The sequence below is a fragment of the Rattus norvegicus genome, chromosome 1 (assembly GCF_021556685.1).
Source record: "Rattus norvegicus strain SHRSP/BbbUtx chromosome 1, alternate assembly SHRSP_T2T, whole genome shotgun sequence".
NCBI classification, from domain to species: domain Eukaryota; kingdom Metazoa; phylum Chordata; class Mammalia; order Rodentia; family Muridae; genus Rattus; species Rattus norvegicus.
In genome coordinates this window covers 25,645,549-25,672,607 of record NC_141534.1, presented here as the reverse complement: position 1 = coordinate 25,672,607, position 27,059 = coordinate 25,645,549, and the positions used below count along the sequence as shown (strand labels likewise).

General features: G+C 39.0%; 1 long non-coding RNA gene across 2 annotated transcripts; it reads right to left on the bottom strand.

Moving 5' to 3' along the window:
* Nucleotides 1-3,304: 3,304 nt before the first annotated feature.
* On the bottom strand, nt 3,305-8,733 carry LOC134484853 (uncharacterized). 2 transcript variants are annotated; one of them, XR_015644886.1, is made up of 2 exons: nt 8,550-8,733; nt 3,305-4,000 (listed from the first exon to the last, which is right to left on the bottom strand). It is a non-coding gene; the product is annotated as an uncharacterized LOC134484853 (long non-coding RNA). The 2 variants fall into 2 exon arrangements; XR_015644884.1 differs by having other exon boundaries at nt 3,305-4,166; nt 8,550-8,732.
* Nucleotides 8,734-27,059: the final 18,326 nt, after the last annotated feature.

The window sequence follows — 27,059 nt, the reverse complement described above, 5'->3', positions numbered from 1 at the left end:
GCATGGCACTATGGGGCACCCCTATCTCAGTGGTTCCACACTGCTCCCAAGTACACTCTGACCCGGGCTGTCCATGTTCCAGTGTCGCACCTTGCCATGCTGCTTTCACTTACAGTTCCCTTTGTTGGTTGGCTACAATGCCAGGCATACACATTCCAATTCCACAATGAGCTTCATGTGTGATACGTTCCACCACAGAACCTTCTCTTGAACTTTACTAAGTCGCCACGTGAAAGAACACACAACACAATAGCCTCTGATAAAATTGATAAGCTATAAGTTGCCCATCTTTTATCTTTTGTGCAAAAAATCCTGTGCACCCATAAATAAATATATTCATAACACCCTTTATTTTTGGGCAGAGAAGTTAACATCTGAAGACATGTTCTTTCAGCCTCTCCTCCTCCTCACTCAGGATCCTTCTCTTTCTAAAACTTTGCTCCCTCCCATCCTTCCTTTTCGTCCAATGACAGGCCTCATTCTTTCCTGTACCTGCCTTCAAGCATAAAGACATCAATCTACACTTCACCCTTTCTGTCTAATTAAAAAACAAACAAACAAACAAAAAAAACAAAAAAAAACTTCTCTCTCAAATGTAAGCTGAGCATAATTATAATTTGTAATTTATAAAGTATAAAATATATCTAACAGCCAGTCTAACATTTTGTCAGTTAAACAGAACATTTCGTTATCTATTGAGATACTAATGTCTTGAAAGGCTAAGATTTAAGAAGAGTCTTTCCAAAATGCAAAGTACTGGTGAACATTAATCAGAAAACTCAAATAATCTTAGTACAGCTCTTCTAGTTTTGAATGTTCCCCTTCTCTTTAAAAGTATTTCTTTGTATATCTGTTAGCCTTTGTACTGGAGGCTTTTCATGGATATCTCTGGTCTCGCTAGGTGAATGGGTTCAGGCAGAGGAGAGAGAACTTGGGCAGGAAGGAGGAACTGCTTGGTGCTTCTCCACTACCTCCATTTCAGCTGCTGCCACTATGGTTGCTCCAAGAAGTTGGGACAGGCTGAGCCAACAGGAGACTGATTATCCAGCAGGGAATGAAGGGGAGCTTTGAGCAGTGATTTTGGGAGAGCAGCTCTCTTCCCCAAGCAGCAGTGTTATATCTCTTAGGACAGAAGCTCTCAGATGATGGACTAATTCCTGCACACACTTTAATGCTTCTGGATAGGATTTTTATATACGGTTTTGAGATGGGTCTGGGTCTGCCTGCAGGTACTTCCTACTAGTTTGACCTGATTACTCAGGAATACCTCATCTACATATTTGAGGGCGTGGTCCTGCTTCTATGTGACTGATTTATCTTGAGCTTACATGACCTGTGTTCAAGTCCTTACCTGTGGAGGAGGGACTTGGGGTGTTGCCCTATATGACTGATCTGTCACAAACCTCTTTACAGAGGGTTGTGGAGGGCTGTAGCTACATGAGAGGGGACTGATCTCCTAGGAGATGGGGAATGTCCCTGCTGTTCCTTAGGGTCCCTGGAGCTTTGACCTATCTTGAATGGCAACCAAGATACCTTTCACAGCCCACCACCCCACACATATCTATTATGCTAGTGTTTCTATTGACACTAAAACTTTGAAAAAGATTGTTTTCTCTTCATGTTCTGCTTAATAAATAATTATATTCTACTCTCCACAAGTGCTTGAAGATAATACACAAATGGAAGAAAGGTATGGGTACTTCATTTCATCCCTCCAGTGGTGTTAGTTACTCCCACCCTTTCTCTCATCTGATCTGTGAACACAGACATGCTCTACCTCTGTAATCTCAAATTCATCATGAAGCTGATGGGGTTCAGCATTCTAACACTCATCTTACTCATTTTGTTGACTCCAACAATAAATAGATCTTGACCTTCTTCATGACCTTCAGTGTCTGGATTGGCAATCTTTCCATTACAAACATAGTTTGCAAGGAGTTTAAGAGAATGTGAGTTCATTATGGCAGGGGATATATGATAACTAAAGCAACCCAATGCGTGGTTAAGAGAACTTGTAGCAACATCTGCTACATCTTAGGTGATCAGGAGAAGGAACAGGAGAAGAAGCAGGGCTAGGTTATCAAAGCCTATTCATAGTGACCCATGCCTACTAGCTAGGTCTCATACCCTCTTAAAACTTTGTTACCTATAGCCCATCACCTTTCACATGCAACCTTCTGGTTTGCTCAGAGCACAAAGAACAGTGGCACTGGTCTGCATTTCACACTGTGTAGATTGTTTCAATACTTTTTTTCCTTGATTTTAAACCTTTGAACTTTATTAAAGCAATTTTATTTTTAGTGCTTTTCCACATTTTTCTAGAATCCAGCTATATCCTACTTAGATTGGGGCTTTTTGATGTTACTCTTTTGGAGATATTTCTCATCTCTGACATTTTTATTTCCATCAAATGTTATCTTAAACCAAGTGACTCTTTTATTCAGTCTTCCTATAAGTATCCTCATCACATCATAATGGATTAATACACATGTCCTGCTTCTGCTCCCTGCTGTTATCTATGGAATGTATACTGTTCATTTTCCCATCAATATTTCTAAAAATTTTTAAATGAGTTATGGTGTCATCATCAAGTAAAATTTCAAGAACCCTTTTCCAGGTAATATGCCAGGTAATACTTATTCCCACAAAGCAAACAATCACCAAACTGAGAATGTACATTGTTCATAGACGCATAAGATCTTCTCAAAACAAATAGACAAGAACTAAACACACAAACACATGAAGATATTATGTTATAAATAAGTGCTCAATCAGCAACGATCCAGGACAATGTGGTAGATTAATTAGAATTGGAGGCTGAGAGGAGGCAGCAAGAGAGGTCAATGTGGTTATTGAGGAAGGAGAAGGCAGCTCTGTATGTAACCATCTGGATAAAAGAATAAAGAATTTGAACCAAAAGAATTCCCCAAACCTCTATGGAAGAATACATTTGACAGCAGAAATGAGGCTCTTGGGATACAAAGAGACTGGAGAGATGTACATGATCCTTTGATGAAGGATACTAGAGATATAGAAAGAGTTTGGATTTTATTCAAGTTGGTGTTGGGTTCCATAAATCAAGGTGCTTTGACAGCACATAGTTTCTAGAGATGAGGGAGACCTTTAGTTTCTCAAACTCATCTTTTCATACAATCAACTAGTAAGAAGGATCATATCTATCAGAGCCTTAAAGGTAGAATAAATAGCTAAAGGCTGACACTTCCAGCAGGCCGAGTTATTCAGGGTCCCGAAGAGGCTCTACCTGAGTGTCAAGCGGGGGAGAAAAGAGGGAGACCAAGCAAGGTTCTGTTGTCAAGGTCTTGTTTATTGAGAGGAATGTACAGCATTTAAAGCTCTGAGGCAGGAATTGAAACTTAGGGTGGGGGAGTATTGGGAAGTGCAGTCACAAAGCAGCCAGGCCCAAATCCAGTATGGCTCCCTATATCTCCCCCATTTTTCTTTTATAAAAGACCATTATATGGAAGTAGTGGTCTGAGAGAGGTCAGACATGCCTCACAGAGTGCCCAGCTCGGCCATGGTGAGCCACTCTTGCAGTTAGGACTGCACCTCAATGGCTAGGAATGAACTTATGCTGTAACACACCATTCTGGGCTATACGTGTGTATTTTTGGGGGGAGAAACTGGGCAAAGGAGCATTTGACCGACCCGTACATTTAAACGGGGTGCAGCCACCTCTGTCTTAGGATCGACCTCTCGAACCCTAGCCTTATCCGTCATAGGATTAACTTGTCGCCATCAAGGCTCCGTGTCTAGATTGGTCAAGGATCATAGGAAGTTGCCCATCACTGAGTATGGCTACTTCGGATCATCTTCTCATTCCTCTTACTTGAGCCCACGGGTGAAAGGGTAGGGGCCAAATGGCATTAATTTAAGAGACTGTGGAAATTGAGCCTCTCCCGATATGTGGTGGGCATCTCATCTTGTTCGTTGTCTCTCTGGTTCTCCTCAGCTCTTCCGGTCTCCAAGCGATGAAAATGTACTGAAACAGAATTTCTAGGTGAGGGTAAATCCTAAAAAGTCTCCATCTTCTTACAAGTGCACAGGAATGACTCCAGGGACCCGAACCAGGAGAGCTGAATCTTCATGCTCCCAGGATCAGCATGTCTCACCAGCCACTCAGGCAGCTGGCACACTCCTGTAGCATCCTGTAGAAAAAAACACAAAGATTCCCTCTTCCCCATATAAATACCTGGACAGGATCTTTCTATTACACCTAGGCAGAAGTATGCCTAGTTGTAGGGTGCCATATACACTCAGCGTGTTCCTTGGCATCCAAATTTTAAAACTGAAATAAAAGGAGCATTATTTAGCATACGGGGATAACTCCCCCTTTTTATTTATTAAGATATAGTTAAGATGTTATTTATTAAGATAAGTCCTACAGGATTAAATTGAGGACACTGAGCACTTGTATTTATAAATTGACTTTTATATCAAATTATTGTCTCCAGCATTATTGTTTTGGTGATTTAAAGAACGAGATTTTTTTGACTAATTGTTCCTATGTAAGGCCTATAATCTGTCTAGTATCATTGTCCTCTCTTGTTAAGGGGTCCAGGCAATCCAGTTTGAGTTCTTAAATGGCCTATAAAGGAACAGTACTTAGTGTTCTTAACCACTAAGCCATCTCTCTAGCCCCTCACCAGCTTTATTTACCTAAACATAAGCATTAATTAGAAATGTCAAATCCTGTAAACATGGTCTAGATTTAGCCTTACTTAGAAATCCCTGAGTTGGCAGGGTGAGGCTGGGAGTTGAGAGTAAGCAAAGGGAGTCTTCCTCTTTCTGTGAGGGTGTTATCAACTCTATTACCATTTCTAAAGAGCTGGGTGTGAGTCTATGGTTTTGTTTAGTTATCTGAGGCAGAGCACTGAAAGGACAGTGAGTTGTCAGACATTCACACTGAAATCATCATTCACTGATTTCATGTAGAAAACTTGCCTCCGATAAAGCACTAAGTAATTGTAAAATTTGAGGGTTAGTAGTATCTAAAAAAAACAAGGAAAACTTTTTAATCAATTGCAGACCATAAGCCACACATTGGCTATCAGTATATGAATTGAAAGCTTGATTCTTTTTTTTTTCTTTTTAACATTTTAAAAACAGTGGCTACAGCATGTAATTCAATAATCTGTACTGAGGCAGGGGAAACTCAAGAGAACAAACAAGTGGTCCAATCATATATGTAGCATTTTTATTAGAAGAACCACCTATAAATACAGTAAGTGTATTTTCTATGGGTTTACAGTAAATACAAAAGCATGTAAAGAGTAAAAGTATCAATTTTGCCTGAAAGATTTGTATATGTAATAGGCCAAATATCAGTATTTGTAATAACTAATTTAATTGCTGTTTGGAATAAGATATGTTTTACCAGGTTTCTTTTTAAAATACTTTCAAGGCTCTAGCCTACAATTCTGTATTAACACAATTGAAGCTTTATCTCCAATGAGGATAACAAACAAAGGTCTAAGTCCTCTGGTAAAGTGAGGTACTTAGCCAATTAACATATCCTTAGAAGCTTAAAATTAGTTTCAAATATTCTTTTCTGGAGTAGTGCAACAGCTACTCCCCAAATATTAAAGCTCATTTTGAGAGCAAAGGTTTGTAGCAAAAATTTCCACATACACTGAAAGATTTAAAGTCTTAACTTCTTACATTGAAGAAGTGACAAAAATTACACAATATAAGGCTATTAGCCATTTTTTGTAAAATTTTTAATGATATCACTTCATGGGCTCTGTAAAATTATAAGCAAGCTCACAAAATGAAAACTCCTCACAATCGCCAGGATGTAAACAAACTGCCTAAAAACAATCCTCTAAATCTATCTTGAAATGACAGTTGGAGTAAACAAACAGGCTGTAATGCTCTCATGAGTTCTAAAACCTCATTAATCCTTCGTAAATCCTGTAACAATCTCTACCTGTTTGATTTTTTCTTAATTACAAATAAGTTTGAGTTAATCAATGTAACACTGGCAATCCTTAATCACAATCCTTAAATTCTCCTTGTAACACCAGAGCACAACCCCAACTTTGGGAAGTCACCTGAGTTCTGAGTAGAGACTAGGCAGCTTTCCTTGGGGCAGTAGAATTAGCATCAAAATACAGATAACTTCAGGGCAAACCACAAATTTGGAAAGGAAAACTCAACCTCCAACAATCTAGTCTCCAAAATCTAGTCTCCAAAACACCAAGTCTGTCCTTTATGCTACAAGGTTTGACTGATAATCCCTACGTATGAACGCACGATGGTGTGGTCTCCAATATCTCAACAAAGAGACATTGTCCTAAATTCTTTTAGAAGCCTGGTTTCTAGGATAAGAGTTCCATACAAATATTATCTCAATTTAAACATGTTTCCCTAGGTTGGCTCATGCCACATATTGTCTTGAATGACTCCATCCAAATTACCAGCTTTATGCCAACTTTCTATTGTCAATGTTACATTTTTTTAACCATACCCAATAACTTAAAAGCCAATACTCCATAACCAAAGCATGTAGAGCATATTTATACATTTAAAACCAATCTGAAACAAAATTGAAGTGGCTACACATATCTTGAATATTTAGACCAAACACCATTTTTACTTTTCTAGCTGTGATTTTAAGAGAAGCACCTTGTCACCTGCTAAGTCTAATAATCAGCTCATGCAGACGCTCACCCCCGCGAAGCTTCTTCAGCTGACCTAGGCTCCTAGCTACAGGTGTAGGACTCCAAAGGCCAATTGAAACTGCTTTTTATTCATTTGTTTCTTTTTTGAAATGAATTAAAACCAAATCAAGGTGTGAACGACTGGCAGATAAAATTTTTACCATTTTTTCTTTCGAACATGAAACATAAAACATTTAAACATGAGAAACAAAAACCACAGACATAAACTGCTAGACATAGACAGCTTGGTGCACCAAGGACAGACAATAGACATAGAGGGGAAAAACTAGATGGTGGCCCACAGAAGGGACCCAGATATCCTACCTATGGAACCCAGAACCAGAAATAAGCATTTCTCCAATAGGAACCAGCAGAGAGGCAGGACATTTCCTGCCTTTCTTCTGTTCCTAGGAGGGCTCTGAATGTTTTTTTTCTTTCTCCAAAGCATCTGTGGAGAGTCCGGGAGGACTGTTTTTCCCAAACCCACTCTCATGTCTAGGGTGTAAACTATCTCTAATCAGGGTCCAAAGACTAAAACATAACTCTAAAAGAACCCATACACAAAAACACTTTACCATTACCTTGTCCCTTTTTTATTACAAGTTTTACTCACTCTAGCACAAATCCTCGAGGCCTTTTCTAGCCTATCTTACCCCAATACGTCCCTGTTTCCACGCCAGCTTCCTCACCTTGGAACTCCTCTTATGCTGACTTGGCCTGAGCTGTGCTGTTGCCCACTCACAGCCTGCAGCTTGCTTGCTAGCAGGCCTGCATGCTTGTCACCTTCAGCCCCACACTTCCCTACTCTGTGTTGTCCCTTTCTTATGGTCTCTTGTAAGTTTTGAATCTCTAATGTAACGTCCCCTAGCTCCTGTTGTAAATGTAAGACTTGTTTGAGTCCGGTGATTTGAGCTTGAAGCACAGCCTTAGTCTGAGTTAGTCCCTCTACCACTGTGATTGGTAGAGGTGCAGGAGGAGCTGACAGAATGTGGGGCAAATAGGGTGGGGGGCAGGTAGGTCCGGATCTTTGTGTGAAAAGGACCCGAGGTTCTTGTGGCCCGGGGCCATGTTTCTTTTCCTCATACCTTCCTCCTCTAATTCGGCCTCAGAGGCGGGGTCTAGACCTGAGTTAGAGGGGCGGCAATACCAGTGGCTTTTCGTTTCAGCTGCCTCCCCCGCCGTGTGTGTTGCCCCTGCACTGAACCAGCTGCCCACGTCCCGTGAACACCCAGATGGCCCTCCCGTCTGCCCGCTTCAGTCCAACTTCCCCACAGTGATCTCCGGCATCACGGTCGCCACACAGCCCCCATGCCAGCTCCCAGGGTACAGCGCTTGGGAGGAATCGCGCAGGGCGCTGATGCCGCAGGGCGCGTCACGGAGTGCCCCAAGTAGCAGAGTCCTTTTTTTTTTTTTTTCAGTCTAGTTGTCGAGAGTCAGAGAAAGGGGGTCTGTCCCATCATCAAAGTCACAAGTAACACAAAACAAAGACCTAAGACACACAGTAGCCGGCACAAAACACAAAGACACAAAGACACAGACACTATGTCCTGAATCAGAACCTCCTAGGATCGTTTTTCTTACAATAAGACATTTAAACACTTTCCAACCTTATTCCAACTATAGGAATTAATTTCTGGCCCTTCAATAATAAACCAAGGACAAGTTTCTGAAACAAAGACAAAAAAAAATTCGCTTAAAATTAACCAGGGACACTTTTCATCAATAAAGCAAAAGAACTTGATTAAATCTTTTTCTTAACTCTTAATCCTCTCTCCCTGAGTGAGCACTTGATCTATCCTATGAAACAAGCCTCCTTAATCCATATCTTCCCTGTGATAATGGGACGACAACTATTCGACCGGTCCTTACCTCCCTCTCCAGCAACGCACGAGCGATACGGCCTTAAGAGTCCTCAATTCCCACTGCAGCTCTCTTGTCTTCGTCATCCGGTAGTTGACCTTGCTTCGGGTCCCTGTTTGGGCACCACTTGACCCATCCAGCAGGCCCAGTTATTCAGGGTCCCGAAGAGGCTCTACCTGAGTGTCAAGAGGGGGAGAAAAGAGGGAGGCCAAGCAAGGTTCTGTTGTCAAGGTTTCGTTTATTGAGAGGAATGTACAACATTTAAAGCTCTGAGGCAGGAATTGAAGCAGGAACTGAAGCTCAGGGTGGGGGAGTATTGGGAAGTTCCCAAGGATATAAGGTGAATCACTAAACTGCAAGATATCCTCCTTAAACAAAGAGGTAACAGTCTTCTGGGGACATGTTCTTTGAAAAGGTCGAACCCTTCTCAGGAATCTGCTCAGGGACATCCGGTGTTTGCTCAGGCTGAAACATCTTGTGATTGCTCCTGGAATCTTCCTGGAAGAGGCTTTTGTCCAACAATCTCATAATCTTACAGCAGCCACCTTAGGGGTGAGCATCTGTGGCCATGCAGTCCAGAGTCACGTAGCCACCTTGAGCTATGCACTCACAAAGCAGCCAGGCCCAAATCCAATACGGCTCCCTACAAAAGACCAAACCTCCTCCTCCTCCTCCCCCTCCTCCTCCTCTTCCTCTCCCTCCTTCTTCATTTTAGCTGTCTCTAAAGGAGAGATTTTTGTAGCATCAGATGGAACAGACTTTCTGTGTTCTAGGGAAGATCCACTGCAATGCAAAGGCTCTGAGAACCATGCTCCATCTCAGTGTTAGTGGAGACCACTGCTAGCTAAAGCAATTTAAACTGATAACTTTACCACCATTCCCTTCCAGGTTTAGTTCAGTACTGAACTCAACAATTGTAATTGAAGAAAGGGGGTATTTATGGAAAGAGAATAGAGAACTTTAACATTCTGACCATTTGGTTCTTAAGATAATGGATTTTCTTCATGGGACATTTTTGTAGGCACAATATCCATAATTCATTTCCCTAAAAGAGTGGTCCAGAGCTCACTACAATCACCCAACCAGAATAAAGAATTACTAGGTCTCATTGTAAAATTTAAACTTTCCTTCTTGAAGTCTGACTAGATCTTAGGTTCATGTTGCCCATTTATATAGAACCCCATTCTGGATACAACAACAGCAGCAACAAAATACTTAAAAATTAAAATACTTTCAAGGAATTGAATTGAAAAGGCATTTGTGCTGTGTGCTGTGTGCTGTGTGTGTGTGTGTGTGTGTGTGTGTGTGTTTTGTTTTCCATTTGGAAATTCAAGTGACAAGACAAATTGTTCCAGAAAAGGCGATGATTGACAATATTGGGAAACAATTCAGCAATTCTGAAAAGAGAGAAATGGGACTGGTGACAAACTTCAAGTGCCCTAAACACTGTTTTCTTCTTCAAATTTGTTTCTGTTTGCAGTACTGTTGTTGTTGTTGTTGTTCATTTATTTGCAAAAAGAGTTATAGTTGATGTTGTTTCTAGTCCCATTTCTCTGGAATTTATACTGACAGGACAAAGAAAACAGCTAAACATAGACTCTACATTTTTATGTTAGTATAAAAGTCAGGGAACTAAAACATGGGAAGATACTGACAGCTCTTACAGATCCATCTTGGATTCTAACAATCAAAGGTGTTTGCCTGAAAACACTAAATCAGAAATAACTTCTTTTCTCAAAACACAATGAGGAGGAAAAGACACAGGGAGCTAACTTAATATTGTAATGATTATTCTAACATTTTAAACCTAATTCATGGTCTATTAAGTTTTATTCTAAAATTTTCAAATGAGCCTCAAGGAAATTTGCTTTACAATTAATGCAATGTTACAATAGAGACCTCTGGTTTGGAGGGCACTTAAAATATTTATTTTAAACTTATCTTATTTTGCCAGGTATGAGTTTTATCTCTGCCAGTGTTCTCTTTGAAGTCTTTGGAGCTCTAGGAGAGTGTTTGAGACACCCTTTCTCAGTTCCGTTTCTTCCACTGTAGGCCTCCTTGTAATCATTCACAGAATAGAACTCAGGGTTTGCAGTGATGTTTTATGCCAAAATTTGATTTAAACAACAAAGAAACTAGTAACAAAAACAAAAATTAAAACAAAACAACAACAAAAACCCAACCAAAACAAAATTATAAATCAAATAGGCAAAGAACTCACAGAATTTTTGAAAGTGTCTGTTAATAGACTGTTATGTTCCTATAAACCCACCAAAGCAGCACTTTAGGAAAAAGTTCTTAAGTGGTTGTTTGGTGGGATTTGTTTTTCTTGTTCTACTGAGATATACTAGAAGCCCATAGGAAAATCTATTTTCAAAAAGGCTTGTGCTGTTTCAAAAAGAATGCATATGATAGTAGTTTAGAAAAATAGACATTCAGCAGAACTCATATTTATTTATATGGATATAAGTATTGAAATTTGCCCTCATGAGTTCTATAACAGTTTGCCTACAGTGGCTATTCATTAACAGTCACTGGAATTATTTAGCAGCCTGATGTTTGCTGAAGTTTCTCCATTCCTTGGGCACACCACAGCTCCTTAGGGAAAATTAGAACTTGAAGTCAGGGGTGGAGGCACATTTGGAATTCAAGCTGCTTCATGCATTTGCCAGAAAGCTCCAATCCTGCTAGGATTGTTTAAATGAAGACACCAGATCGATGATGTTGATTGGTGATCAAGTTACAATTGCAAAAGATAAATCAGAGACTTCTATTCTGTCCTTAGGTTCCATCTCTAGACAAAGAGCTGACAATTTTTTTTCTTAGTTTACTAAGTTGCCTTTCAAATATAATATAGAGGCTGGCAGATACTTGCTGTCCAGCTTGGCTCTCAGGGAAAGTGAAGGTAAGAGAGATATGTATAGTAATTGCTCCCATTTTCTTACTGTGCACCCAAGCATCAATCGCAAAAATTATCTTTTGAAATGATGCACATTCAAGGTTTTTCCCGTTATGTCTAGCTTCATTTATTCAACACAAGGCTGTGAGACTCAGCCGTGTTGTTTTCTGCAGTGATAATTTATGCAATTACCTTACTGAATAGTGTCTAGTGTTTACACATTGCAAGGTTCATGAGTATAGAGGTTGTCAGTTCACTGTGGTACACCCATGCCCCCCCACACACACACAGTAACTTAAATATTTTAAATTTTAAAAAGTCTATGTTTGTCTCTGTACACATTGGAAAGCCACCTAACATGGATGCTGGAAATTGAACTCAGGTTCTCTGAAACAACAGTATGTGCTCTTAACTACAGAGCTACCTTTTTAGCCCTATATGCAATCATGGCTGGCCTGGAACTCACAGACGTCTGCCTGCATTTCCCTGCTAAGTGCTGGGATTAAAGGTGTATATTTCCACACCCATCTAAATAAAAACTATGTGAAGGCCCTGTCCTGCAGCCTCTTGGTGAGTTTTCTTTTTTCTGTAAGGCAACAGACTTCAAAAGCAGGTGATCTAAAGTCAGAGATTTTCTATAACCAGAGTAAAATCTGTTTCATGGTCTGCCTGTGGATGTCAATTTGGCTCAGAGAAACTGACTGACCACACTTGGTTTGTTGGCCATTAAGCCTAGGACAGCCATGGGGACTTCTTAGACAAAGTCATCTTTAACAAGTGTCATTTTTCTATGAGGTATGAGCTATTACTAAAAATGATAAAGAATTGTTCCTTTTAAAATTTCATCACATACTTGTGGTTTGCTCTTACATCAGGTTAAATTATGATGAATGCTTATTTTCAAAATACTTTTTACCAGCTTTATTCCATTTATCAAGGGTGCTAGGAGCTTATCTGGAGATAATTTAGTATGTTTTTGTGCACACAGTCATATGAGTGGCTAAAGGTATTTGGAATTTTTTCAATGTTTCAACTTTGTTTTATTTAGAGTCTTTATTTTAGCATTTAAGATTTTTTATTGGATACTTTTTACTTATATTTCAAATGTTATCCCCTATGTCATCCCCTATCGCCCTACTTCTATGAGGGTATTCCCCTCTCCAACCACCCAACTCTTCCCATCTCCCCACTATGACATTCCCATACAATGAGGGGTCCAGCCACGGCAGAACCAAGAGCTTCTTCTTCCATTGGTGTCCAACAAGGCCATCATCTACTACATATACAGCTGGAGCCATAGGTCTGTCCATGTGTACCACCTGGGTAGTGGTTTAGTCTGTGGGAGCTCTGGTTGGTTTGTATTGTTGTTCTTATGGGGCTGCAAGCCCCTTCAGCTCCTTCAATTCTTTCTATAACTCCTCCAATGGGTACCTCATTCTCACTTCAATAGTTTGCTGCTAGCATTCGCCTCTGTCTTTAGTATGCTTAGGCTGAACCTCTCAGAAGACAGCTAAAACGGGCTCCTGTCATTATGCTCTTCTTTGCACCAGCAATATGGTCTGGGTATGGTGGCTTTGTGTATATGGGAAGGATCCCCAGGTGGGGGCAGTCTCTGAATGGCCATCCCTTCAGTCTCTGCTCCAAACTTGTTTCCATATATCCTCCTATGAATATTTTTGTTCCCACTTTTAAGAATGACTGATACATCTGTATATTGGTCATCCTTCTTCTTGAGCTTCATGTGGTCTATGGATTATATCTTGGGTAATTCGCGCAATTGAAATAACATCCATTTATTAGTGAGTGCATACGATGTGCGTTTTTGTGATTGTGCTACCTATCTGAGGATAATATTTTCTGGGTCCATCCATTTACCTATGAATTTTATGGGTCATTGTTTGTTTCTTTTTCCTTTATTGGATTTTTGTAAATTTACATTTCAAATGTTATTCCCTTTCCTGGTTTCCTGGACATAAGCCCCCTATCCCAACCCACTCCCCTTCTTCTATAAGGGTGTTCCCTCACCATTCATGCCCCTTCCTGTCCCCCACTCCCTGGCATTGCCCTACACTGGGGGTCAAGCCTTGGCAGGACCAAGGGCTTCTCCTTCCATTGGTGCCTAACTAGGTCATCCTCTGCTACATATGCAGTTGGAGCCATAGGTCAGTTCATGTATAGACTTTGGGTAGTGGTTTAGTCCCTGGTAGCTTGGGTTGGTTGACATTGTTGCTCTTATGGGGTTGCAATCGCCTTCAGCTCTTTCAATCCTTTCTCTAAATCCACCAACTGGCAGCCCATTCTCAGTTCAATGGCTTGCTGCTAGCATTCTTCTCTGTATTTGACATTCTCTGGCTGTATCTCACAGGAGACATCTATATCGGGCTCCTGTCAGCATGCACTTCTTAGCTTCATCAATCTTATCTACTGTTTGTGGATATATATATTATATGGGGCAGGATCTGACTGGCCATTCCTCAGTCTCTGCTCCAAACGTTGCCTCTATATCCACTCCTATGAGAATTTTCGTTCCCCTTTTAAGAAGGAGTGAAGCATCCACATTTTGGTCATCCTTGAGCTTCATAAGGCCTGTGGACTGAAACTTGGGTAATTCAAGCTTTTGTGCTGATATCCACTTATCAGTGAGTGCATACCAAGTATGATTTTCTGTGGTTGGGTTACCTCACTCAGGATGATATTTTCTTTTTCAATCAATTTGCCTATGAATTTCATGAAGTCACTGTTTCTGATATCTGAGTAGTACTCCATTGTGTAGATGTATCACATTTTGTGTATCCATTGATCTGTTGAAGGGCATCTGGGTTCTTTCCAGCTGCTGGCTATTATAAATAAGGCTGCTATGAACATAGTGGAGCATGTGTCTTTGTTGTATGTTGGAGCATCTTTTTGGTATAAGCCCAGGAGAGGTATAGCTGGGTCCTCAGGTAGTGCTATGTCCAATTTTCTGAGGAACCTCCAGACTTTTTTCCAGAGTTGTTATACCAGTTTGCAATCCCACCAACAATGGAGGAATATTCCTCCTTCTCCACAACCATGCCAGCATCTGTTTTCACCTGAGTTTTTGATCTTAGCCATTCTGACTGGTGTGAGGTGGAATCTCAGGGTTGTTTTGATTGGTATTTTCCTGATGAGTAAGGGTGTTGATTGAGCACTGCTTTAGGTACTTCTCAACCATTTGATATTTCTCAGAGGAGAATTCTCTGGTTTAGCTCTGTACCCCATTTTAATAGGGTTATTTGGCTCTCTGGAGTCTAACTTCTGAGTTCCTTGCATATGTTTGGTATTAGCCGTCTATGAGATGTACGATTGGTAAAGATCTTTTCCCAATCTGTTGGTTACCATTTTGTCCTAATAACTCTGTCCTTTGCCTTATAGAAGCTTTGCAGTTTTATGAGGTCCTATTTGTTCATTTTTGATCTTGGAGCATGAGCCATTGGAATTTTGTTCAGGAAAATTTCCCCAGTGCCCATGTGATCAAGACTCTTCCCCACTTTTTCTTCTATTAATTTGAGTGTATATGGTTTGATGTGGAGGTTCTTTGTCCATTTGGACTTAAGCTTTGTACAGGGTTATAAGTGGATCAATTTGCATTCTTCTACATGCTGACTGACCAACAGTTGAACCAGCAAGATTTGTTCAAAATGCTATCTTTTTTCCACTGGATGGTTTTAGATCTTTGGTCCAAGATTATGTGACCAGAGGTACGTGGGTTCATTTCTGGGTTTCCAATTCTATTGCACTGATCTACCTGCCTGTCCCTGTACCAATGCCATACACTTTTTGATCACTATTGCTCTGTAATACTGCTTGAGATTAGGGATGGTGATTCCCCCAGAAGTTCTTTTATTCTTGAGGATAGTTTCCGATATCCTGGGTTTTTTGTGGTTGTTGTTGTTGTTGTTATTCTGAATGAATTTGTGAATAGCTCTTTCTAACTCTATGAAGAATTCAGTTGGAATTATGAAGGGCATTGCATAGAATCTGTAGATTGCTTTTTGCCAAATAGCCATTTTTATTTTATTAATCCTGTCAATCCATGAGTATGGGAGATCTTTCTATCTTCTGAGATTCCCTTCAATTTCTATCTTCAGATACTTGAAGTTCTTGTCATATAAATTTTTCACTTGCTTGGTTAGAGTCACACTGAGGTATTTTATATCATTTAGAACAATTGTGAAGCGTGTCATTTCCCTAATTTCTCAGCTTGTTTCTCTTTTGAGTAGAGAAAAGCTACTGAATTATTGAGTTAATTTTATACCAAGCCACTTTGCTGAAGTTGTTTCTAAGGCTTAGTAGTTCTCTGGTGGAACTTTTGTGGTCTCTTAAGTATACTATCATATCATCTGCAAATAGTAATATTTTGACTTCTTCCTTTCCAATTTCTATCACTTTGACCTCCTTTTATTTTTGGATTCCTGTGTCTAGGATTTCGAGTACTATATAGAATAAGTAGGGAGAGAATGGGCAGCATTGTCTAGTCACTGATTTTCGTGGGATTACTTCAAGTTTCTCTTCATTTAGTTTGATGTTGGATACTGGTTTGCTGTATGTTGCTTTTACTACGTTTATGTGTGAGCCTTGCATTCCTAATCTTTCTAAGACATTTAAAATGAAGGGGTGGTGAATTTTGTCAAACACTTTTCAGCATCTAATGAAATGATTATGTGCTCTTTTTTTTAAAAGTTGGATTATATAGTGGATTACATAGATGGATTTCTATATATTGAACAATGTCTGTAATCCTGGGATGAACCTTACTTGATTACGAGGGATCATCATTTTGATGTGTTCTTGTATTTGACTTGCAAGAACTATTTTGTATATTTTTGCGTCTGTATTCATAAGGATTATTGGTCTGAAGTTTTCTTTCTTTGTTGGGTTTTCTGTGTTTTAGGTATAAGTGTAATTGTAGTTTCATAGAAGGAATTTGGTAGTGGTCTGTCTGTTTCAATTTTGTAGAATAGTTTGGACAGAGTTGATATGAGGTATTCTATGAAGGTCTGATAGAATTCTGTACTAAACCCATCTGGTCCTGGGCTTTTTTTTTTTTTTTTTCGTTTAATACCTGCTTCTATTTCTGTAGGAGTTAAGGGACTGTTTAGATGGTTTATCTGATCATAATTTAACGTTGGTGCCTGGTCTCTGTCTAGAAAATTGTCCATTTCATCCAGATTTTCCAGGTTAATTCAATATAGGCTTTTTCCATAGGATCTGATGGTGTTTTCAATTTCTACAGATTCTGTTTTTATGTATTCCTTTTATTTTCTGATTTTGTTAATTTGGATACTCTCTCTCTCTCTCTCTCTCTCTCTCTCTCTCTCTCTCTCTCTCTCTGACATCTGGTTATTCTGGCTAAGGGTTTATATATCATGTTGATTTTCTCAAAAAATCAGCTCCTGGTTTGTTGGTTTTGTATATAGTTCTTTTTGTTTCTACTTGGCTGATTTCATACCTGAGTTTGATTCTGTCCTGTTGTCTACTTCTCTTGGGTGTATTTCCTTCTTTTTGTTTTAGAACTTTTAGGTGCACTGTCAAGCTGCTAGTTTATTCTATCTCCAGTTTCTTTTTGGAGGCCCTCAGAGCTATGAGTTTTCCTCCTAGCACTGCTTTTATTATGCCCAATTAGTTTCATATGCTGTGCCTTCACTTTCATTAAATTCTAAAAGTCTTTAATTTCTTTATTTCTCCCTTGATCAAGTTATCATTGAGTAGATCATTGTTCAGCCTCCATGTATATGTGGGCTGGGCTTTTTTTTTTTTTTTCTGTTATTGAAGACCAACCTCAGTTCATGGTGATCTGATAGGATGGATGTTTGGGATTATATCAATCTTCTTGTATCTATTGAGGCCTGTTTTGTGAGTGATTATGTTGCCAGTTTTCAAGAAGGTACCATGAGGTGCTGAGAAGAAGGTTTTTTCTTTTGTTTTAAGATGGAATTTTCTCTAAATATCTGTTAAATCCACTTGGTACATAAGTTCTGTTAGTTTCTCTATGTGTCTGTTTAGTTTCTGTTTCCATGATCTGTCCATTGATGAGAATGGGGTGTTGAAATCTCCCACTATTATTGTGTGAGGAGCAATGTGTGCTTTGACCTTTAGTATGGTTTCTTTAATGAATGTAGGTGCCCTTGCATTTAGAGCATAGATATTCAGGACTGAGAGTTCATCTTGGTGGATTTCTATTTTGATGAATACAAAGTGTCCTTCCTTATCTTTTCTGATAACTTTTGGTTGAAATTTGATTTCATTGGAAAATAGAATGGCCACCCAGCTTGTTTTGAGGCACCATTTGCTTGGAAAATTTTTCCAGCCTTTTACTCTAAGGTAGTGTCTGTTTTTGTCTCTGAGGTGTGTTTTCTGTATGCCACAAAATGCTGGGTCCTTTTTATGTATCCAGTCTGTTCGTCTACATCTTTTTATTGGGGAATTGAGTTCATTGATGTTAAGGAATATTAAGTAAAAGTTATTATTGTCTCCTGTTATTTTTGTTAATAGAAGTGGAACTATGTTTGTGTGGCTCTCTTCTTTTTGTTCTGTTGCAAGGAGATTACTTTCTTGCTTTTTATAGGGTGTAGTCTTCCTTCTTATGTTGGAGTTTTCCATTTATTATTCTTTATAGAGCTGGATTTGTGGAAAGATATTGTGTAAATTTGGTTTTATCATGGAACATCTTGGCTTCTCCATCTATGTTGATTGAGAGTTTTGCTGGATATAGTAGCCTGGGTAAACATTTGTGTTCTCTTAGTGTCTATATGACATCTGCCCAGGATCTTCTGGCTTTCATAGTCTCTGATGAGATGTCTGATGTATTTTTATAGGTCTGACTCTATATGTTACTTGACCTTTTCCCCTTGTTGCTTTTAATACTCTTTCTTTGTTTTGTGCATTTGATATTTTGACTATTATGTAATGGGAGGAATTTCTTTTCTGAACCGATCTATTTGGAGTTCTGTAGGCTTCTTTTGTGTTTATGTGCACCTCTTTTCTCTCGGTTATGGAAATTTTCTTCTAAAATTTTGTTGAAGATATTGACTAGCCCTTCAACTTGGAAATCTTTGCTCTTTCTATACTTAGTATTCTTAGGTTTGATCTTCTCATTGTGTCCTGGATTTCCTGGATGTTTTCAGCTAGGAGCTCTTTGCATTTGGCATTTTTTTGATGGTTATGACAATGTTTTCTATGGTATCTTCTGCCACTGAGATTCTTCCTTCTATCTCTTCTATTCATTTGGTGATGCTTACATCTATGACTCCTGATCTCTTTCCTCGGTTTTCTATCTCCAGGGTTGTCTTCCTTTGTGCTTGCTTTATTGTTTCTATTGCCATTTTTAGATCCTAGGTGGTTTTGTTCAATTTCTTGACCTATTTTGTTGTGTTTTCCTGTAATTCTTTAAGAGATTTTTATGTTTCTTCTTTAAGGGCTTCTGCTTGTTTATCTGTAGTTTCCTCTATTTCTTTAAGGAGATTATTTTTGTCCTTCCTAAAGTACTTTATCCTCTTCATGAGATGTGATTTTAGATCCATACCTTGCTATTCTGGTGTGTTTGATATTCATTATTTGCTTTGGTGGGAGAAGTGGTCTGAAGATGTCAAGTAGTCTTAGTTTCTGTTGCTTAGATTCCTGCCATTGCCTCTTGTTATCAAGTTGTCTCAGGTGTTAGCTGGTTTTGCTGTCTCTTGCAGTGGCTTGACACTGTGTGCCAAACACTCCTATAGATCTGTTTTCTCCCAGTGGGTTCTGGATACTGATTGCTGTGGGACTAGTCAGCTCAGGGTGCAGGCAGAAACCAGAAAGTTCCTGTCCCAGACTGGGTCTGGGTTTGTGTTTCCTGAGAGCTCCAGGCAGGTTGCTAGAAGCAGATTTCATCTTACCTCTGATTACGGGTGTGTCAGCATTCCTGGTGACTAGCTTTCAGCTCTGGGCATAGGCAGAGACTATAAGAAAACTCTTATAGTCTGCTCCTAGGTCCCTGTGTCCAGAGGACTCTAGGCAGGTTCCTCTTGGGTCAGGAATGCGAGCAGAAGTAGTTGTCTCCCCTGAGCTGTCAGATTAGTTTGCACTTCTGAGAGTCCAGCTCTCTGCCCCATGGGATTTGAATACAGAGAGCTGTGGGATTGGCTCAGCTCTGGGTGCAAGCAGAAACCACATTATTTACTTTCATATTGAAATAATACCATCATTTTCACCATAAAGCTAAATATGTATTTCAATGCTCCAAGTACCACATGGTAAACTTTCTATATGTCATTAGAAAGTTACTTGAGAGAAGTTTCTAGTAAGAGCTATATATATACATTTAGGATAATATTAATAGATATGGAATAATTATATATATTAAATTATTTATTGTATAAAATATTTTTGTATAGTCTGATATCATTATGTGTTATTTCTGCCTTTTTTGGGTTAACATGGTAATGACTTTCTAATAAACATTTTACATAAGAGAATAATTTGCATATAATTTTATCTCTGAACTGTATTTTTGAAATATTATAAAACATTTTTTATATAATATTTTGTTAAATGTGAGAATTGGTGCTTTGCTTAATGTTTGTTCTTTCCACATACATGTTTAAATGTGTTGCCATTGTTCTGATTTGAACGATACTTCTTCAATTGATGGTGTCCATTACTAACTTCCAGCATCTTAGGAAGGTCTGATTTGAAAACTGCTTCTTTATGAATACAATTCGCTAAGGATTTAGAGATGAGACATGCCATCTTAAAACTGTGAGTTTCAAACCCTAGCCAAAGGCTGAAGCACCTATTTAACATGCCAAAGCAGACCTCAACTCTAGGTTCTCCCATCATCCCTGCGTCCATACATGTTACAGGACATGTCTAGCATGCCCTACCTTCTACTTCCAGCTGGACTGCCCTCCCCTGAGAGGCTCTTTTCTGTATAATTTTGCCATATTGGTTACCTGCCCCTTTTGTACCTTTGGCCTCCTGGCTGCTACACCTGGCTCCCTTTTTCCTTTTCCATCCTCTCCCCCTCTTCCCACATTGCATATCTTAGTCTTGTCTTTTCTACTCTGGACTCTCTCAGATGTCTCTGACTCTGGGTATGGTCTCCCATACATTTATAATATACATTGTCTTCCATCATTCCTAGGAGCCTTCATGTTCTTACCTTTCTATTATTAATTTTTCATAAAAATCCAACTGTTACAGTATATATTTAATTGCAAATTGAGTGTTTCTACCCTGTCTTTGATAATTCAGTACCCAGAGAAAAGAGGCATAGTTATGTCATTATAGGTAGGCAGATATCTACCCTCTATGCTATCAGAATTTACTTCCCCATCAATAACCCTAAATTATAACTTGTCATGTTTCATCTTGTGAACTCTTAAGTCCAATTGTCCAGCCCTCATTGCCATGTTTTTGTTATTTCTATCCTATGACCCGTTGTCCTCTCTCCATCCTCTCCACTCCTTCCTCATGGTCTCCTACTCCTGAACCCAAACCCAGGAACCAGAGCCCATACCTATCTCTCTTCTGCCCAGCCATAGGCTATAGGTATTTTATGCACCAATAAGGGATAACTTGGGGAGCAAGATGTCTTAGTCAGGGTTTGTATTCCTACAAAAACGTCATGATCATGAAGCAAGTTTGGAAAGAAATGATTTATTCAACTTTCATTTCCACATTGCTGTTCATCACCAAAGGAAGTCAGGACTGGAACTCAAGCAGGTTAGGAAGCAGGAGCTAATACAGAAGCCCTGGAGGATATTGCTTACTGGCTTGCTTCCCCTGACTTGCTCAGCTTGCTTTCTTATAGATCCCAGGACTATCAGCCCAGGGATGGCACCTTGCACAATGGTCCCCCCCATCCTTGATCACTAATTGAGAAAATACCTTATTGCTGGATCTCAGAGAGGCATTTCCTCAAGGGAGGCTTCTTTTGCTGTGATAACTCCAGCTTGTGTCAAGTTGACACATAAAACCAGCCAGTATGCAAGGTTACATAGTGTCAGTTGGGTCTATGTCCATAGAGGCAACCTGGCTTTGGGAATCAATATTTAGCATTACAATATATAACAAAAGATCAAACCTCAATAACCAATGGCAAGTGCTCTTGTCAAAAAACACAGAAGAGAGGTCCTGGGGGATACTGGGGACAATTATATGGAGACAAAAGCAGAGTCTGGAGTTGTATGTCTAGAATGCAAGCATAAGGAGGCTCGTGACAACTAAGAGGCAAGGAAAATCCTGGGAGAGATTTTCATGCATAGCTTTCCAAACTGAGCCAACCTCATTTACACCTTGGTTTCACATTTCTGGCCACAATAAAAAAATTCTCTTTTAAAGCAGTCTCCCTATCTGGAACTAACAGTGCAGGCCTGTCTATTCTCTAACACGCAAGAGGCTAAAGTCAAGTCAGAACATCACAAGTTCAAGGCCTGCTTGAGCCACAGAGTAAGCTTTAAAAAATCCTGAGATCATCTTAAAAAATCAAATTGAAAAAAGAGGAAATAGAGAAAAATATAGGGGAAGGAGAGAGAGAGAGAGAGAGAGAGAGAGAGAGAGAGAGAGAGAGAGAGGGGAGGGGAGGGGAGAGGAGAAGAGAAGAGAAGAGAAGAGAAGAGAAGAGAAGAGAAGAGAAGAGAAGAGAAGAGAGGAGAGGAGAAGAGAAAGAGAAAGAGAAGGAGGGAGAGGGGGAACAGGGAAGCATGAATGGAAAATGAAAGGGAGAAAAGAGTAAGACAGGGAAAAAAGAAGAGAGAAGGGAAGGAAAGAAGGGCATGATAGGGTTGTGACTTAATTGTGGAATGCTTGTCAAGTCTAACCTGCCTGTGAAGTAAGTATTACTTACTTACCCTTTCTATCTGTGTTAGTTTTCTATAGCAGTAAATGTCTTAGAAAACTAACAGAGCTGTACAATATCTCATTTTGTTTTTAGAGTATTGATGACTATTGATAAGGCAATCATGTATTTCTTCACTTCAAATAATGGTGTTCTTTCTTTTTCTATCTCAATCACTTACGCCCACTTGTAAGCTTAGATTTTTCAGAACCTAAATTATGGTTCCTTTTGGCCTACCACCCACCAAAGGTCGGGGAAAAAAAGGTTAATAGGAAATAGGAGATGTGGACCTGTTTAGAAATAGCTCTTTGGGGCTAACCAATCTCCATTGTCAACAGTCCAGACTAGTAGCAAAACACCAAACTCAAACCAGCAGCATCTCAGTCAAGAAAAACCATGAGTATGTGCTGATCAGCACGTGTCTGTGGAAGTGGCAAGAAGCAAATCAAATACCACCAAAAGTTCTCTTGTGTATTTCTTTCAGTGAAGTCATGACAAGAATAGATCAATGAAGAAAACAAAGTGAGCCAATTTAAGTGTCATCAATGAAGACCACTGTCAGAGAAGCCCAATGTTGACCATCAAAGAGTTGTAAGGCAAACCAATGCAAGAGTGACGTCTATTGTCGTCACTTATACTTATACTGGCTGGCATATGCTTACACACTTTCTAAACATTACATGTCCTCTAAAGCATCCATTCCAGAACAATATCACATGCCCTTTTACCAGGCAGCTTCTAGAAAAACACCACGTGACTGTTTTCAGCAAAACGTCCTCTCACATGTCTGCTTCAGACAAACATCCTTTCATAAGACAGTTTCCAGAAAAATATCACTTGACACAATTGAGGCTCCAAAGAAACCAGAAATCCCTACTTCGCCCACTCTTGTTCTCTCACTCTGACCCCCTCCACTGTCACTTGTTCCGCCTCTTTTCCTACTGTTTCATCTCTTATCTTCATTTTAAAAATTGCTTACCACTTTTATTAAGGGGTTATTCATCCTATTCATTTGAAAGAAAACAGTTATTCACTTCATTTTTATCCACTTTCATGTTTAAAATTTTATGAATTACACTTTTTTCTGTACTAGCTTACATTCCTTTCAAATATACTTTCATGAATTAAATTTCTACTTGTTGATATACCATTTTCTATATTTTAAGGTAACTTATTCTTTCAATGAAATTTCTTGATATTGTTGTTTATGTTTCTTAACTTTATAATATGTGTAAAATATTCTCGGTTTTCTCCATGTTGATTGCTCACAAAGGGTGCTGGGACCAGAAAATATATTCTGTATAATTTTTAGTTCCCCTAAGTATTTTAATATTAACTCTGGAATTTAGAATGAAAACCAACCATTTCTATGTACTTTGTTTCTAACAGAAAGGTTTTCAGCAGCTTAGTTGCACTGTATTTTACAACTATCTTCTCTATATTTATTTATTTCTGTCTCTGTCTCTATGTCTCTGTCTGTCTCTGTCTGTCTCTGTATCTCTGTCTCTCTGTCTCTCTGTCTCTCTGTCTCTCTCTCTTTCTCTCTTTCTCTTGTCCTCTGATTTGATCAGGTAGTAAGAAGTGTATTAATATTTATTCTATATTGGTGGGAGTGGATGGGAGGGGATGATAGCACCCTCATAGAAGCAGGGGGAGGGGGTATGGGAGAAAGGGTAAAAGGGGATAACATTTGAAATATATATATATATATATATAAAATCCAAGAGAAAAATTAAAAAGTATTATAAAGTACATATGAATCTGATACTTAGACTTCCTGGTTTATTTTAATTTTTAACACTTCTTAGAAATATTTTTATACTAAAGTTTTTTGTCAAATACTAATAGAGGAATATCTCATATAGTTGATTGATATGGAAAATATAACAACATCAGGTAATCTTTTTGTTTCTTTGTTTTGTTTTGTTTCTATATAGTCTGTGAATTTCATATGAATGTTTAAATACAGCAAGCTCATGAGTTTTAAATTTTATCTCCTGGTTCATACTAAAGTCAACATCTGGTATCTTTAATTCACAGGATTTTGTTTCATTTCTCAACTCACTGCTTCTGTTGGTTCATGATATATCTTGGGTCTTTTTCTGCCTGATGTGTTGAATTGCGCCTTCAACCTGTATATGCAAAAAGTTAGCAAAAGTAATCTTCAGCTAAGTGTGTTAATTTCCACTGGAGAGAATTATTTTTAAATCAGTATTGTTATAGCCATGGACATGTGTGACATTATGATACACACGTTTTGACTCTCAGCACAGTTTCTTGCTCAACTTCCAGAGCAATTATTGTTTTCCTAAAGAATTAAGAGATTAAGTGTATCATGTATAAATGGTTTTTGCTCATTTGTCCTTTGCTCTTGAAAGGCTTCAGAGTAGTAAATGCAAAAATGGTTTTGTTGTAATGTTGGTTATCCTAGGGTTTAGAGCCAAATCTTGGAAAGCTGAGTGGCTGTCATTTTTAATGTATTTCTTATTGAAATTTTGTGTCCTGGTCTCCCAAAAGCAGGCAATAGCAACTGACAACTTTTCTGGGCTTTCCAGCTCAATCGATGAGCATTAGACATAACCAATGCAGACCCAGATGTCTGTCTATACTTCAGTCATGTCTGTGCAACAGAGACCCCACAAAATCCAGTTAATGGTGCTCAGAGAGTTCATGTGCAGTTAAATAGATGAAAGGATATACAAAATTGATGAGCCCATGTACTTGGAATAAAGTGTTTTTAACTCCAAGAAAATGGAAGTTTATTTATTGGGACCGTTTCAGACTTTATACTATATACCTTTTCATCTGGTCTCTTTTTTATTTCACATTTTTTGTAATTTTTAAAAAAAATTTATTGGATTTTTAAGTTTACATTTCAAATATTATCCCTCTTACCGGTTTCCCATCCATAAACCCCCTATTACATCCTGTTCCCCCTGCTTTTAAGAGAGTGTCCCCCACCTAAACACCCCTTACCACCTTCCTGCCTGCCACTCCCCTATACTTGGGCATCAAGCCTTGGTATGACCAAAGGCTTCTTCTCCCATTGGTGACCAACAAGGCCATCCTCTGCTACATATGCAGCTGGAACTGTTCATGAGCAGTCTTTGGATGGTGGTTTAGTCTATGGGAGCTCTGATTGGTTGATATTGTTGTTCTTATGAGGTAGCAAACCTCTTCAGCTCCTTCAATCCTTTCTCTAACTCCTCCAATGAGGGCCACATTCTCAGTTCAATGGTTTGCTGCTAGCATTCACTGCTGCATTTATCATGCTCTGGCAAAGCCTCTCAGGAGACAACTATATCAGTCTTCTGTCATCATGTACTTCTTGTCATCAGCAATATTGTCTGGGTTGGGTGACTGTATTATGGACTGGATTCCAAGGTGAACAGTATGTGGATGGCCTTTCCTTTAGTCTCTGCCCCAAACTTTGCTACTGTATATCCTGCTATGAATATGTATCTTCTCTCTTCTAAGAAGAACTGAAGCATTCACACTTTGGTCAATCATCTTCTTGAACTTCATGGTCTATGGTATCTTGGATAATCTGAACTTTTGGACTAATATCCACTTATGAGTGAGTGCATACCATGTTTGTTTTTTGTTTTTTTTTTTCTTCTGTGACTGGGTTACCTCACTCAGGATGATACTTTCTAGTTCCAGCATTTGCCTGTGAATTTCATGAAGTCATTGTTTTTGGTAGCTGAGTAGTACTCCGTTGTGTAAATGAGCCACATTTTCTGTATCCATTCTTCTGTTGAAGAACATCTGGGTACTTTCCAGCATCTGGCTATTATAAATAAGGCTGCTATGAACATAGTGGAGGATGTGTTCTTGTCATATGTTGGACCATCTTTTGGGTATAAGCACAGGAGTGATATGGCTGGGTCCTCAAGAAGTACTATGTCAAATTTTCAAAGGAAGCTCCAGACTGATCTCCAGATTGGTTGTACCAGCTCGCAATCCCACCAACAAAAGAAGAGTTCCTCTTTCTCCACATATAACTGCTGTTACCTGAGTTTTGATCTTAGCCATTCTAACTGGTATGACATGGAATCTCAATGTTTATTTGATTCTCTGGAGACTAACCCCTTGAGTTATTTGTATATATTGGATATTAGCCATCAATCAGATATAGGATTGGTAAAGGTTTTTCCCAATCTGTCATTTGCCATTTTGTCCTAAAGACAGTGTCCTTTGCCTTACAGAAGTTTTGCAATTTTATGAAGTCACGTTTTTTTAGTCTTGATCTTAGAGGATTAGCCATTGGTGTTCTGTTCAGGCAATTTTCCCCTGTGCCCATGTGTTCGAGGCTCTTCCCACTTTTTCTTCTATTTGTTTGAGTGTATCTGCTTTTACCTGGAGGTCCCTTATCCACTTGGAGTTGAGCTTTGTACAAGGGAAAAGAATGATTCAATTTGTATTCTTCTACATGCTGACATCCGGTTGAACCAGCATCATTTGTTGAAAATGTTGTCTTTTTTCCACTGTATGGTTTTAGCTCCTTTGACAAAGACCAAGTGACCATAGGTGTGTGGACTCATTTCTGGGTCTTCCATTCTATTTTATTGATCTACCTTCCCCTCTCTGTACCAATATGATATTGGTTTTATCACTATTGCTATGTAATACAGATTGCGGTCAGGAATGTTTATTCCTCCAGAAGTTCTTTTATTGTTGAGGATCGTTTTCACTATTGGAAGTTTTTTGTTATTCCAAATGTATTTGCAAATTGCTTTTCCTAACTCTATGAAGAATTGAGTAGGAATTTTGATGCGGATTGCATTGA